Genomic DNA, 14,881 nt, shown 5'->3' with positions numbered 1-14,881 from the left:
CGACAGTGGGGAAGGAGGGCGGGTGTGGAATGGACATGAGCAACACATCTCGAAGAACAACAGTTACAACGGTGAGTAACCGTCTTTTCTTCTTCGAGTGATTGCTCATATCCATTCCAGGTAGGTGAATCCCAAGCCTTACCTAGGCGGTGGGGTCGGAGTGAGAAGTCGCGGCCTGGAGCACTGCAGAGCCAAAGGCCGCATCATCTCTGGACTGCTGAACCAGGGCGTAATGGGCAGCGAATGTGTGGACCGATGACCAGGTCGCCGCCCTACAAATCTCTTGAATTGGCACGCGGGCAAGGAAAGCCAGCGATGATGCCTGTGCTCTGGTAGAGTGAGCAGTCACACGGCCCGTCGGAACGTGGGCCAGGTCATAACAGGTCCTGATACAGGAGGTAACCCAGGAAGATATCCTCTGCGAGGAAATCGGTAGCCCCTTGACCCGGTCCGCTACCGCCACGAATAACTGGGGGGACTTGCGGAACGGTTTGGTTCTGTCCACATAAAATGCTAGCGCCCTACGGACATCTAGCGAGTGGAGCTGTTGCTCCCTGCGGGACGAATGGGGCTTTGGGAAAAAGACGGGGAGGAAGATCTCCTGGTTAATGTGGAAAGCTGAGACCACCTTGGGAAGGAAGGCCGGGTGTGGTCTCAGCTGCACCTTGTCTTTATGGAAGACCGTATACGGGGGATCTACTGTGAGGGCCTGTAGTTCTGACACCCGTCTAGCTGAGGTGATGGCCACTAGGAAGGCGGTCTTCCATGAGAGATAGAGCAGGGAGCAAGTAGCTAACGGCTCGAATGGAGGACCCATGAGCCGAGTTAGGACCAGGTTGAGATCCCATGAAGGGGCAGGAGGGCGGATCTGTGGATAGAGACGCTCCAGTCCCTTCAGGAATCTCACCACCATGGGGTGGGAGAAGACGGAACACCCGTCCACTCCAGGATGAAACGCGGAGAGAGCCGCTAGGTGGACCCGGAGGGACGACAACGCCAGACCCTGGGCCTTGAGGGACCAGATGTAGTCTAGAATAGTGGTGATGGGAATCTCCATAGGGAGAAGACCTTTCTCCGAACACCAACAGGAGAAACGCTTCCACTTAGCCGAGTAAGTAGCCCTGGTGGAAGGCTTTCTACTGCCCAGGAGAACCTCCCGAACCGGGGTAGAGCAGCGTAACTCGGAGCCTATCAACCATGCAGGAGCCATGCCGTAAGGTGCAGAGACGGAAGGTCCGGGTGACAGAGCCTGCCGTGGTCCTGGGTGATCAGGTCCGGATGCAGGGGCAGGGCAACTGGGTTGGCTACTGAGAGGTCCAGCAACATGGGGTACCAATGTTGTCTGGCCCACGCTGGGGCTATGAGAATCACCCGAGCTCTGTCTCTGCGCACCTTGAGGAGAACCCTGTGTATCAGCGGAACGGGAGGGAACGCGTAAAACAGGTGGGTCGCCCATGGGATCAGGAAGGCATCCGCTATAGACCCGGGCTCCCGACCCTGAAAGGAGCAGAATGCTTGACATTTCCTGTTCTCCCTGGACGCAAAGAGGTCCATCCGGGGACGACCCCACCTCTGGAAGAGTGAGAAGGCGACGTCTGGACGGAGGGACCACTCGTGCGAGCGGAAGGACCTGCTCAGTCAATCCACTAGAGTGTTTCGTACTCCCGGGAGATAGGATGTGGAAAGGTGAACGGCATGTGCTATGCAAAACTCCCAGAGACGCATCGACTCGAGACATAGGGGAGAGGACCTGGTGCCGCCCTGCTTGTTGATGTAGAACATGGTCGTCGTGTTGTCGGTGAACACCGCGACACAACGACCTTGAAGGTGATGGACGAACGCTTGACAAGCAAGACGGACCGCTCTCAACTCCCGTATATTGATGTGGAGGTCCAGTTCCTGAGGGGTCCACAAGCCCTGAGTTCTTTGGGCGCCGCAGTGCGCCCCCCAACCCAGATCTGAGGCGTCCGTAGTCAGGGATGCCGAGGGCTGGGGCGGATGAAATGGGAGCCCCGCACAGACTACGGACTGGTCCAGCCACCACCGAAGGGAGTCCAGTACCCTTTGGGGAACGGTGACAACTGTGTCCAACAAATGTCTGGCCGGCCGGTACTGCGCGATGAGCCAAGATTGAAGAGGCCTCATGCGGAGTCGGGCATACGCTGTCACGAACGTACAGGCCGCCATATGGCCCAGGAGGGCCAGACATGTTCTTAGAGAGGTCAGCGGGTTCGCCTGCAAGCGCAGAATGATGGCCGACAGCGACTGGAACCTGGGCAAGGGTAGCAAGGCCCTGGCAAGGGTACAGTCCAGAATGGCCCCGATGAACTCTATCCTCTGCGTGGGGAGCAGAGTAGACTTGTCCACGTTGATCACGAGGCCGAGGGCAGCAAAGAGGCTGCTGATCCTGCGGACGTGGTCGCGGACCTGCAGCTCCGATGTGCCCCGGATCAGCCAGTCGTCGAGGTAGGGGAACACGTGAATGCGGCAGCGCCGAAGGTGTGTGACGACGACTGCCATGCATTTCGTGAATACCCTCGGGGCCGTAGAGAGGCCAAACGGGAGGACCGCAAATTGGTAATGCTGGCGGTCGACCACAAAGCGGAGAAAACGCCTGTGCTGGGGGAATATGGCGACATGGAAGTAAGCGTCCTGCATGTCGAGGGCAGCGTACCAGTCTCCGGGATCCAGGGATGGGATGATGGTTCCAAGGGATACCATATGGAGCTTCAACTTCACCATATACTTGTTGAGTCCCCGCAGATCGAGGATAGGCCTGAGGCCCCCTGGACTTGGGGATTAGAAAGTAGCGGGAATAAAACCCCTTGCCCTTCTCGCTCTCTGGAACCTCCTCTATGGCTCCCTTGACGAGGAGCGTGTGCACCTCCTGACGGAGGAATTGCTCGTGAGAGGGGTCTCTGAAGAGGGATGAGGATGGTGGGAGGGGGAGGGGCGATGAAAACTGCAGGCGATAACCGGCCTGCACAGTACGCAAGACCCAACGATCCAATGTTATTTGGGTCCACGCCGGGAGGAAAAATGAAAGACGGTTGGAAAACTGCGGGGAAGGATCCGAAGGGGAAACTGGTACTGTGCCCTCGGGCGCACCTTCAAAATGAAGGCTTGGGTCCAGGAGGGGCCTTGGCGGAGCCTTGGTTTTGCCCCGTTTGGCCACCCGACTGTCTGCGTCGGTTGTTCCTGCCGCGGCGCCTAGTGAAGTCCTGCCGCGGACGGAACTGAGGATACGGTCGACGCTGTTGTTGTTGGTTCTGCTGCCAGAATGGCCTGTGCTGTGTTGCAGGCGTATGCATCCCCAAAGACCGTATTATGACCCTATTGTCTTTAAGGTCCTTTAGCCTGGGGTCTGTTTTAGTGGAAAACAGGCCCTGGCCTTCGAAGGGGAGGTCCTGGATCGTATGCTGGAGCTCTGGCGGAAGGCCAGAGACCTGAAGCCAGGAAATTCTGCGCATCGTAAGCCCCGAGGCAAGGGTCCGAGCGGCCGAGTCCGCAGCATCTAAGGAGGCCTGTAGCGAGGTCCTCGCTACCTTTTTGCCCTCATCCAGGATGGTGGTAAACTCCTGGCAGGTATCCTGTGGTAACAGCTCTGCAAATTTTCCCGCCGCTACCCAAGAGTTAAAGGAGTAGCGGCTAAGGAGGGCCTGCTGGTTCGAGACCCTGAGCTGTAGCGCCCCCGCTGAATAGACCTTGCGGCCCAGGAGGTCCATCCGTCTCGCCTCCTTCGACTTGGGCGCCAGGGCCTCTTGACCGTGGCGCTCCCTGTCGTTCACTGACTGGACCACAAGGGAGCAGGGTGTCGGGTGAACGTGCAGGTATTCATAGCTCTTCGAGGGGGCCATGTACTTCCTTTCCACTCCTCGAGCGGTCGGAGGGATGGAGGCCGGTGACTGCCAGATAGTAGCGGCGTTGGCCTGAATAGTCTTGATAAAAGGCAGGGCCACTCTGGTGGGTGCATCGGCGGAGAGGATGCTCACCACCGGGTCCTCGATTTCAGAGACCTCCTCTGCTTGAATGTCCAGTTTTTGTGCCACTCGTCGGAGGAGGTCCTGGTGTGCCCTAAGATCTAGAGGGGGAGGGCTGGAGGACGAGGTACCCGCCACTGCCTCATCCGGGGAAGACGACGAGGAAACCCCCGGCAACAGAGCGTCCACGGAGGGTTCTGTCTGGGGCTGCACCTCCATCACTGGAGGGAGCTCCGGGTCCTGGTGGCTGGACCTGTCTTCTGCTTCTGGGGAGGGAGGGGGCCTAGACACCGTTGCCTCTGGTGGCCTGCGTTCCGCCGCAGGGCGGGGAGTAAAATGTTGTGGACCCTGGGCTTGGCGGTACGCCCATGGGGTCCAAAACCCCCACTGTTGAGGCCCTCGTTCCTGAGGTGGAGGGTCCTGAAACAGGGCTGAGTGTCTGTCCTGGCCCAACGCATAGGTGCTCTCTGCCTGAGAGGACGTGGATGGTTCCCTTGAAGGCCACGGAGGCGCTGAGCCACTTTGATAGGCCTCTCTATATGTCGACTCCGACGCTCTCTTTGGTGCCGAGGATCGGTGCCGCGACCCGTATCGGTGCCGGGATCGGGACCGGGAACGGCGTGGTAGTCGGTGCCGGGATCCGGATCGGGATCTGCCTCGAGGCCGGTGCCGAGAGCGGGACCGCGACCTTCGATCAGCGCGGTGCCGGAATGGCAGTGGGGACCGGGACCTGCCACCGACGCGGTGCCAGGAGGTTGACCACGATCGGGACCTACCACCGGCTCGGTGCCGGGAGGTCGACCGAGGAGCTGAACGCCGAGGTGAACGGCTCCTAGAGTCTTGGTGCCGGTGGTAAGAGGAGCCAGACCGGGACTGTGCAGATGCTGATCGGCGCCGCGAGTGCGACCGGTACCGCCGGGGAGAACGGTGCCGGGACTGCGAGCGGCGCCCCGAGCGCGAGCGTTCACATCTCCGGGGCGATCAGTGCCGGGACTCCGGAGACAGCGCTCTCAGCATCGGTTTGCCTCTGGAGGTTACCCGTCCCGGCGGTGCCGTGTTCTGAGGCTGCGATGGCTCCGTGAGCGCTATCAAGTCCTGTGCCGAGGCAAAGGTCTCTGGCGTAGATGGGACTAACAGCTCGACCCCTGATCTCAAGGGGGAGCTAGGAGGGGCTGGACTCGACGGAGCATCCGGACCCGGAGTCGACAGCAGCCCTGCAGGTGGTGCCGTGGCCAAGGTAGACGCCGGGCGTTCCACTCGAGCCTGCCTCGATGGTGTTGCAGACGTCAAGGGTCTTGGATCTGCTCCCGGTGCCGGGGATGGATGGTGCCGTGGAGTCTTGCCGGTGCCGGCGCGGTCCGGTGCCGGAGTAGAAGTGGCCGGTTGCGCCGCCGGTGCCGGAGTCAGTGCCGCTTCCATTAGGAGAGCGCAGAGTCTTTGATCCCTCTCCTTCTTTGTGCGAGGCTTAAAGGCCTTGCATATACGACACTTCTCACTGATGTGCAATTCCCCCAGGCACTTGAGGCACGCGTCGTGGGGATCGCTAGTTGGCATCGGCTTCTTGCATGCCGAGCACTGCTTGAAGCCCGGCGAACCAGGCATGAGCCCGGTGCCGGGCGCCGGGAAGGGCAACAGCCCACCCGCGAACAAGCTAAACAACTATAGATAATAAACAACTAACTAATACACTACTTCAAACTATGTATAAAACTATTTACAACTACGACTACGAAGAGAGTACAGGAGAGCTAGGTACGTGGAGGACAGCAAGCCGCACTCCACAGTTCCAGCAACCGACACGGCGGTAAGAAGGAACTGAGGAGCGGGCAGGCCGGCAGGGGTATATATCTAGTGCCATAGTGGCGCCACTCTAGGGGGCGACCTGCCGGCCCACTGGAGTTGCTAGGGTAAAAAGTTTCCGGCAAACGTGCACGCGCGGCGCGCACACCTACCTGGAATGGATATGAGCAATCACTCGAAGAAGAACACATTTTAGGCTTGTGGCCTTTTAAATTCAAAACAGTTGTCCTACTGCAGTACAATATCAAAAAAACCCTTGTTGTGGCCTCAGCACGGTAAATTGTGTTCTGGGAACTGTAGTACACAAGCTGACCCCTTTTATAGGTACCTGTCTTTCCATTTGTTACTCCGGAGTTAGGATGTCAGCTTTCAGCAGCAGCTTGTACACAAGATATGGAAGGGAAAGATCCAGTGCATGAAATTATCCATTATCCACATTCCTGCATGCTGCACTCCTAGAAGAAATGGTCAGTGTTGGGGAGTGTGAGCTAAGCCAAAAAAGTCCATAGTTGGTTCAAACAGAGGCACCTCTGTGTATAAAAAGCATTTGATTTTACAAGAAAAGATGCTGTTGAGTGGTTGCGTGGTGCAGAAGGTTGTTGCAGTCCAGCACAAATGTGAGTAGAGATTGCACTTGGGGGCAGATAAGATTAAGGGGAAGTGCTAGCCATTGTACCATTCAGCATGGATGACTGTCTCAGCTCTGAACGCCCTTAGCTGCAAATGCACAGGGTACAAATGAGGTAAGTGAGTAGAGAACAGATATGTCTGAGGAGACAGACTTGAGCACCCAATGAGTGCATAATATTAACCTCTGTGGGGCTGCTTTGATACCATTGAAGTCACTCGGAGTTTTGCCATTGGTTTCAATGAGCGTAGGATCTGACCCTTGGAGGGCTAGGTAGCTAGGTAGGTAGAAGCATGATCTTTATCATTATAATAAGAAGCTTAGCAAGGCCTTCTTTTATGCTTTAATAGTCATGAGCAGCTTGTCAGCCACACTGCACTTCTCTCACTAATGCTGGATCAGACTCCATGTGCACAACCTGTACCAGTAATCATTTTTTACCTTGCACTGGTATGCACAACACTCAGTAACTGCACTGTGCATGATCAAACCCAAAGAATTAGGTTTGTGGAGTTTTTTTTTAAAAAAAGATTTCTTTCCAGAGGATTCCTGACAGTAAAGACACAAAGTGTTGGGTTTCATTTCTTGTGTCTGTTGCTTTACACTTCTCAAAATGCTTAATGGAACAGGTTTGGGTTATCGGATAGTCCATTATCAAATGTGTCAGCACTAAGAGATATATTTGATCACTAGAGCCTTGAACTAAGGGGCTGATCGACATAAGAGTTTCTAGAGCTCCAGCATGTCAGTGACAGTCACAGAGCCACACAGGGTACGCAACCTAAGCTTTCTCCTTGCAACAGAAAGAAAGTGAATTCAGATGTTAGCAGTAAAAATTACAGGTGTTTGTAGAAAAGTTTTATTACAGCATTTAGTGCTATTTAAATATTTACATGGCACCTTTAACAAACTAAACAATGTCTTACAGAAAATCTGTTCTAACAGTAAAGATGGTGTAGCTGAGGTAAATGTCAGCCATTCAATCACCAGTGCAATAGTTTGAGGCAGTATTCCCTTTCTGTAAGTCTAGTACTGGGGCTAGAGAAAAGGTGAAGAGATGGTGTTCAGACACAGATCCATGTTAGCTTTAGCATGGGTACAAGACAGCACTAGTATCTTGCAAGTAGCTCCAGTGAGCTTTCTGCCCAGTCTCAAAAATCTTATGAGATCACCAGATTCCATGATTCACCAGATTCCATTCTTTTCCCCATCTTGAACCAAAATCTTGTGAAATTTTTGGCTGCTTCCAAACATTGGCCCCTTCAGGTTTTAGTTCTGACATGGGACCAACATCACAGGAGCTAATTCATATCCTGTCATGCACTCCTTCAGACTCTGAAGGGTTTCAAAGCTGAGGTTCTAGTTTTGACACATCTTTACTTGGGATACAAATATATTTTGCATGTTATAATGGAGTGAATGTTAGAAGGAGCTTGAAATGAATTTGAATGGAGTTAAGAGGCATATGTCAAGTGGTTCCTTAAAATGAAGAGCTTTATAATGAGAGAGACCTGTAATTGTTTGTTGAAATAATATTTCTAGACTTTTCTGTCACTTCTCCTAGGCTTCAATCTGCAACAGCATGTGCAGGTGAAGTCAGTGGGGCTCTACACAGATGCAGGGCTCTGCCTGCCAGTGTTGTTGCAGGATCGGGGCTTTCATTATGCTACTCTGTACCTGTATTGACATCTTATATGTGTTATAAATACCTAGAGAAAGCTCATAATTAGGTCTCGGGACTCATGTGAAGCCTCCATAGGAATCAGTTTGGTATAACTCAACAGATGAAAAGGTTTAAAGCATAAGGATATCTAAAGCTAATTAGTACTCCACATACCAGTAACATCACAGGTAGTATTTAAGTAAAGGAAACTGTTTGTTCAAATATTAAAGAAGTAGCAGAAACAGGTAGTCAAGACAAAATGCTAGTCCTTTGATCTAGGTTCTCTACATGCAAGTAGACAATGAAGGTTTTGTAATGAGGCCCTTGATCATATCCTAGTAAACTCTAGGTTCTGTATCATTTTCATATTATGTGGGAACATGCTGTCTAACTATGTGTAACCAAATAAAAGGAACCAGTTGTTCAATAATGAGCTTTGAAGAAAGAGATGCAAACAATTTATAATTTTATAAGTAAGCAGAAAACTTCATCAGCTCTTTGGTAGTGCCTTAGTAGCATCACATATAGAACAGGTTTCAGGACCATAACTTTGTTTTTTCAGTAGTTAAGGGAATGCCAGGTTGTCTGCCCCGAGCAAACACTTTATAGGCCTTTTTGAAAACTAGGATATGGATTTTGAATGAATGATTTGTTTATGGCAATTCATGGCCATCAGTACAGGTTATTAGTTCACTTAGAAGCCATTCTACTTCATGTAATTAAGTGGATAATAGTTAAACTGATAGTTTCTTTATTGGCAGGAACGGAAACGGATAGGAAAGAAGAGGATAAAAAAACTTGAATGACCTCCTTTGTTAGAGTTGCTTTCTTTCTTAATCCACTGCATTTCAAGATAAACTACTTTGGCTGGAATCTCTTCACCCCCTTTGATTTAATATCAGCTGTTTAAAATCCAAATATGTTTCTCTTTGAAAATTCTCCCCAGGCATGTTTAGGGTACATACTAGCATATGTCCCCTTAATGCAAAGAATTTTCTTTTAAAAAATCATGGTCATTAAAACTAGGGGAATCTCTTTGATCAGGTCATTGGGGACAAACAAGAAAGGTAGAGTTTCATCCTATTCCCCCATAAGAATTAACATAACCTTCCCTGGTAAATGGTGAATGCGCTGTTACAGGGATTATGTGGCAAGGCCATACAAACTAAATCCTGGAGAAAAATGCTATACTGTCTATTTCTCTGTTTAGGTCTGCGTGATCTCAGAGTCAAATGGCTTGTTGTAGAGTTTTAAGACCAACATACTTTCTTGATTCTTCTGTTTAGAGTTAGCTGTAAAATAAAATCAGTGTAACAAACCACTGCCTCTTACTCATACAGATTCCACAGTCATCCCCAGGGATCAGTCTAGCAATTTTGGTACCAAATCACAGGGCCTTGTCAACTATACTAAAGTACTACTGTTGCTTTCTGCGGACAGCCACTAGATGGCGACATCACATGCACTGAACCAGGCAAACTGCTCTACATTATGTTTTCTTGTAAGGACCCGCACCCATGTCAAGGAGAATCTCCAGATTTCTATTGTGGACAGATTTATGACCCATTTGTGCCATCAGAGCAGTGCAAAAAGGCCAAAATCTGGCCCTGTAGCTCTAAGGTAGAACCATAGCATACTTTATTGTAAGGAAACACAGTAGGTCATAACTCCCATGGGATTGAGCACTATGGTCTGTAGGTGCTGTTTGCCATCCTGATCTGAGCTGAGAGTTTGTGACTTCAGTACACTGGCAATGAATGAATGCTAATGTGGCAGAACAGCTTAGGCTCATTGCTCTCCCCAGTTCCAATGCTGTGCGGTGCTCCCCTTCTTTGTCTTCATAATAAGTGTCACTGAAAGCTTTGGCTCAGCAGCAGTTTCCCCAGGCCAGAATTAGCTATGTGTTATGGTGATTTAACTAACCAGATTTTGCAGAATTTGTAAGTACCACTGGTGTAACATGGGATCTGATTTGCACTGGCTTTCTCACGAACCATAGGGAAGTGTGTTCCCTCCATGAGACCATTTTCTTCCATAGGATTGCTCTGGATTACCTCAGTGTCACTGAGATTGTAATCTAGATCACGAATGGGCAGCTTTAAGGTACCATAGCACTACTGCTAGGTGGGGTCTGGCCAGAACCTGATTGTTTGGGAGCGAAGAGCCAATCAGCCTGTGGGGAGGCAATCACTGGACTTGGGTGCTGTGAGGTGGAGTTGGAGCCAGTGTTGATGGGAAGCAGAGCCAAGCCAAGCAGTATGAGTCAGGAGCAGCTGTACTAAAAGACCTCCCTCAGTGCCTTGGCTCAATCTTAAAATGAATAAATAAATAAATTCTAGGGGCAACCCTACCAGCAGGCCAAATAAAATGATCTGGTAGAGTAGATTTGTTACTGGTTTGGTTTGGCTTCACAGTTATAATTTTACAAAAAGCATGTGGCTTTAACTCAGTTGGGAATCTAGCTCCCTGTTATCTGTTATCAAGACAGATGATAGGATATGTTAGATAGGCTTCTGTTCCTCTCCAGTTATTTTTAAGATCAACTGTATAGAGGGTACTGGCAGTATGTTTAGGTCCACATAGTGAGAGCTGATTATGTTTCAGAGACAAGCAATTAAAGCCCTGTAATAATGAGGCATGACAAGTGTCGTGTTCCTTAAGGTCATGTCTGTTTCATAGTCTACTGACTATGTATGTCTGCTACTTCTAGGAGAACAAGTATATCTAGATTAAAAGACATTCGCAAACTGACATCATACTGATAATGCTATAAATTCCAAGTCTGTTCTAAGGACACACTGTATGTACATGAACACAAGGAACTATTCTCTTGCATGAAAAACAAATTCATTTGAATTATGAGAAGTACATAGTTGCTTGTCCTTTAGAAACTTACAGTATCCACAAATATTAGAAATTAAGAACAGTGTTTTAATACGTATTTTTGTTTTTCATTGTTGTTAGACTTAGGCTTAGAAGTCCCAATCTAGATCATTTTCTAATTGCAGTAGGCACTTCACGTGTATGAGACAGTCCCAAAAAGCTTACAATCCAATTTAAGACAAGGTTTTACAATGGAGATGACAAACAGTAGAAAGCATCAGGAGAGGAAGAACAATGCAGTAAACAGGTCATCAAATTTTCATTAAGTCCCATTTCCAAACTATAGGCTCATTTTCAATGGAAGCAGTGTTGATCCCTTAAGTTGTAATGAGTTTGTAGTACATGTATTTGTAGACACAACATGTGCATTAAAAAAAGAAAATGCTACTCTTCTCTTAGTTAAGGAGCCTGACCAGTGGTGCAAGTAGGGTGGTTCGGTACGCCATACTGGTAAGATATAAGTAGGGTGGTACGGTGTACCAAAAAGACACAGGAGGAGCCAGCCCCCAGCCCTCCACCAGCTGCCTCTCCTGAGTCGTCATGCCTGGGGTCTGTACAGCATAAGTCTTTGGTGCTGTGGGAGGACTGAGCCTCCCCACCCAGGTAACATGGGATGGATATGGATCATGGGGAGGGGACTGGGAGAGCATTGGGGGCCCCAGGCAGGGTGGGGAGGAGTGGTGGTGGTGGGTCACATAGGGAGATCATGTGTCCCTCCCATGAGTGCAGTGTACAGGCAAGAAATGATTTCTACTTGCACCATTGAGCCTGACATTTGAAGGCTTAGCTTGAGACAGTTATCCTGGACTGCAAGAAATTAAATTGCTTGATCTCTTGAAATTTTAAAGGAATTTATCATTCATACTTCAAAACCTGTTAAGCCATTTGTGAGAAAGTGGACATATGGTATTTGAAAGCCAGTTTCTATGTCAATAGAGCAAATGAACCAGGCTAATTTCAAATAAGTCCAGTACCTGGGGCAATCTCTTTTTTGGTGGGGAGGAAGAGAAGAGAAGAGAAGAGAAATTGCAGAGCTTATTAGCTGTCCTTCTAGGGACTATAATACATTGCACAATGACAAGTGTACTTTGTGAACAAGATCAGTAAAATCACAGTTTCTATAAAATTGCACTCCCCAAGCAATTAGAATGATTACGATAAACTATTTATATTGAGCTTTTGAAAAAAAAAGTGTTTATTCCCTGTCCATTCAGAGTCAATGGGTCAGATTCTGATTCCAGTTACACTGATGTAAATCAGGAATTTCTCCATTGACTTCAGTAGACTTAATCTTTTTATGCTCTACACTGTTAAATAACCCCTTTTTTTGGTGTATAGTGCACTATTAGTCACTGGTTAATCTGAGAGATGTGCCAGGAAGGAGCACCCAAATATTTAGATATCTGGAATCCTATTCTTCCCCTTCAGGATGTGAATAATTCCCCAGGACTTCAGTAGGAATAACTCATATTCTGTGGGAGGAGAATAGGGCACCTTGAAGTCATTTACTTTATCATCAAACTCTCATCTACTTTCTAGAGCAATGTCAGAACATCTTGGAGGTTCCTAAGACCTTTGGTGGGTTTTTTTTTAATTTTTTTTTTTTTTTGGTGGTGGAGGTGGGGGTTTCTAATGGAGTAGTAATTAATGGTCACCATAGTGCCTGAAATGTGATCCAGCAGAGCGCCAAAAACTTCTGTTTTGAATGCTACATAAGTCTGCACATTTCTGAAGGAAAAAAGGGAAGTGATTACTGCCTTTACTGTTGTAAATAAAAGCCCCTGGTTACATATCGAAATCTCTCCTTGGATTTCTCCATCCCAAAATGTCTATCAGTCTTACTACTACACAGACTGTTGAGGAAGAACTTATTTTGGTCTATTTAAATCTAATCTGTCAAAAGGCTGGAAATAAATATGCATGAAGCCTCAGCTGGAACACTTGTACCTTCCTTAATAATGCCTGCTAGGTTCCTTGTCTCCTCTACAACAACAGAGAGTCTGTTGTGATGATTAGGTTTTACTCAGTTAGTAAAGTAACACAAGAGTTTACAGTTCTGTGACTCGACACAATTCCCGCATGTACCTAATGATGGCTGACAGCTTGGATGGCAAATGTTTCGATTTTTGTATGTATGCATGTATGTGTGTATATGAAGTAGATAATGCCTGTGGCAAGGGTTAGTTGAAAGATACTGCTCTCGTTCTCGAAAGACACAGCTAAATTCTTTTCCTGGCTCTGCCACTGACCCCCTGTGCAGAGTTGGATAAGTCACTTATATCCAAATTTTCAAAAGTGGTTACTAGTTTGAAGTGCCTCCATTTTTGGGTGCCCAACATAATTGACTAGGACCTGATTTTCAAAGGTGCTAAGCATCCACAGCTAAAGTCATTGGGCACTGTGCAGGCTCAGCATCTCTGAAAATCAGGCCCTAGTTGTCTCCAACTGGGCACCGAAAACCAAGCCACCTTGCATTACTGGCCATTTATGGGAATTTGAGCATTAGCCCCTCTGGGCCTCAGTTTCCCCAATGATTCAGTGGGGATAATGGCACTTATGCAGCTTTCCTCTGAAAGGTTCTGTATAAGTGCAAAGTGTTAAACTGGCATCTAAAGTGGTTACCATTAAAAAGGTGCCGGTTTCAGTGTGAAAACAGATCGTATTACCTTGATCTTACAGATGTTACCTATTCTAGGCATTACTACATACCGGTAATAATATGTAGCATGGGAAAAACTTGTCAAGCTGTAGTAACCCTGATTTCAGATAATACATGTCATAATATAAACACAGCTATTGTTTAGATGACAGAAGTAGCTGAAGCTGTGAATAGAGGCTAGAAAACACTGTACGATGTGTTATACCTTCCTATAATGCAAAGTACCCCCAGTGCAGGCTTCATGCATTTTGGCTGGGACTCAGAGGACATTGCTTACCTCCACAAGTCACCCTGATTTGCTAAAAGCTGCTAAATTACTGCTAGTTTGAAACAGTCTTGTGATGTATCAGAGGGGTAGCCGTGTTAGTCTGGATCTGTAAAAGCAGCAAAGAGTCCTGTGGTACCTTATAGACTAACAGACGTTTTGGAGCATGAGCTTTCGTGGGTGAATACCACTTCGTCGGATGCATGTGGTGCTTGATCTCTTACTCTAAACTCTTGTGATGTTTGATCTCTTACTCTCTAAACAACAGGGTGACTGCTTAAGCCCGTTTTAACTTTGGACTTTTTTCTGATCTGGATCTTAAGACTCCATCCCCTCCCCATTAAAAATTAAGGCCAGTTTGTCACATTGGCAGCGGGGGGAGGGTCGCAGGAGAGAGAGAAGAAAGATTACATTTTAAGCTGCTATGTCCATGTCAAAAATTTGCTTTGATAGTAATTAAAAACAGATTTTTTTAATATCTGAAGTTCCATTTGCTCCCCCCCCAATGCACATATCCCTTTGACTTGGTATTTTTGGGGATTTTTTTTTTAATTTGCTTTATAGCAAGTTTCAGATATGTTTCGACTTTATTTTAGTTAAAAGAAAAGATACTGTGAGGGTCACCCCCACAGATTCACGTCTTTGTTGGCGACATACAGTACAGTTTTTGGAACTGGTGTGAAGCTAAACTGCTAGAGTGAATACTGAGGTTCTTCAACTGAACTACGCCAGTCACAGAGGGGAAAATCAGAAACCTTCAGGAAATGTAATACTTTCTCACTCTTAAAAGCACATTTTCAAAGCATGCCCTCTACTTGTGAGGACAAAAAATGCACATACATGCCTCTGCCACACTCTAACACCAGCATGCACATGTTCAATTATTTAATACCTGTGTGCTCACAAGTGTTGGAATTTATACTTGCAAATTCCATTGGTGTCAATGGGCTTTGCAGGTGCAGTTTCTGACACTTGTTTCCATGCAGGTGTTAAGACCATCGAA

At 48.1% G+C, this 14,881-nt stretch overlaps 1 protein-coding gene across 1 annotated transcript in view; it reads left to right on the top strand.

Moving 5' to 3' along the window:
* Positions 1–14,881, top strand: part of FREM3 (FRAS1 related extracellular matrix 3) — a 71,507-nt gene that overhangs the window by 27,158 nt on the left and 29,468 nt on the right.

This window comes from Gopherus flavomarginatus, chromosome 3, assembly GCF_025201925.1.
Source record: "Gopherus flavomarginatus isolate rGopFla2 chromosome 3, rGopFla2.mat.asm, whole genome shotgun sequence".
NCBI classification, from domain to species: Eukaryota; Metazoa; Chordata; order Testudines; family Testudinidae; genus Gopherus; species Gopherus flavomarginatus.
Note: the sequence above shows the minus strand (reverse complement) of the source record. Positions and strands in the feature narration are given on the sequence as shown.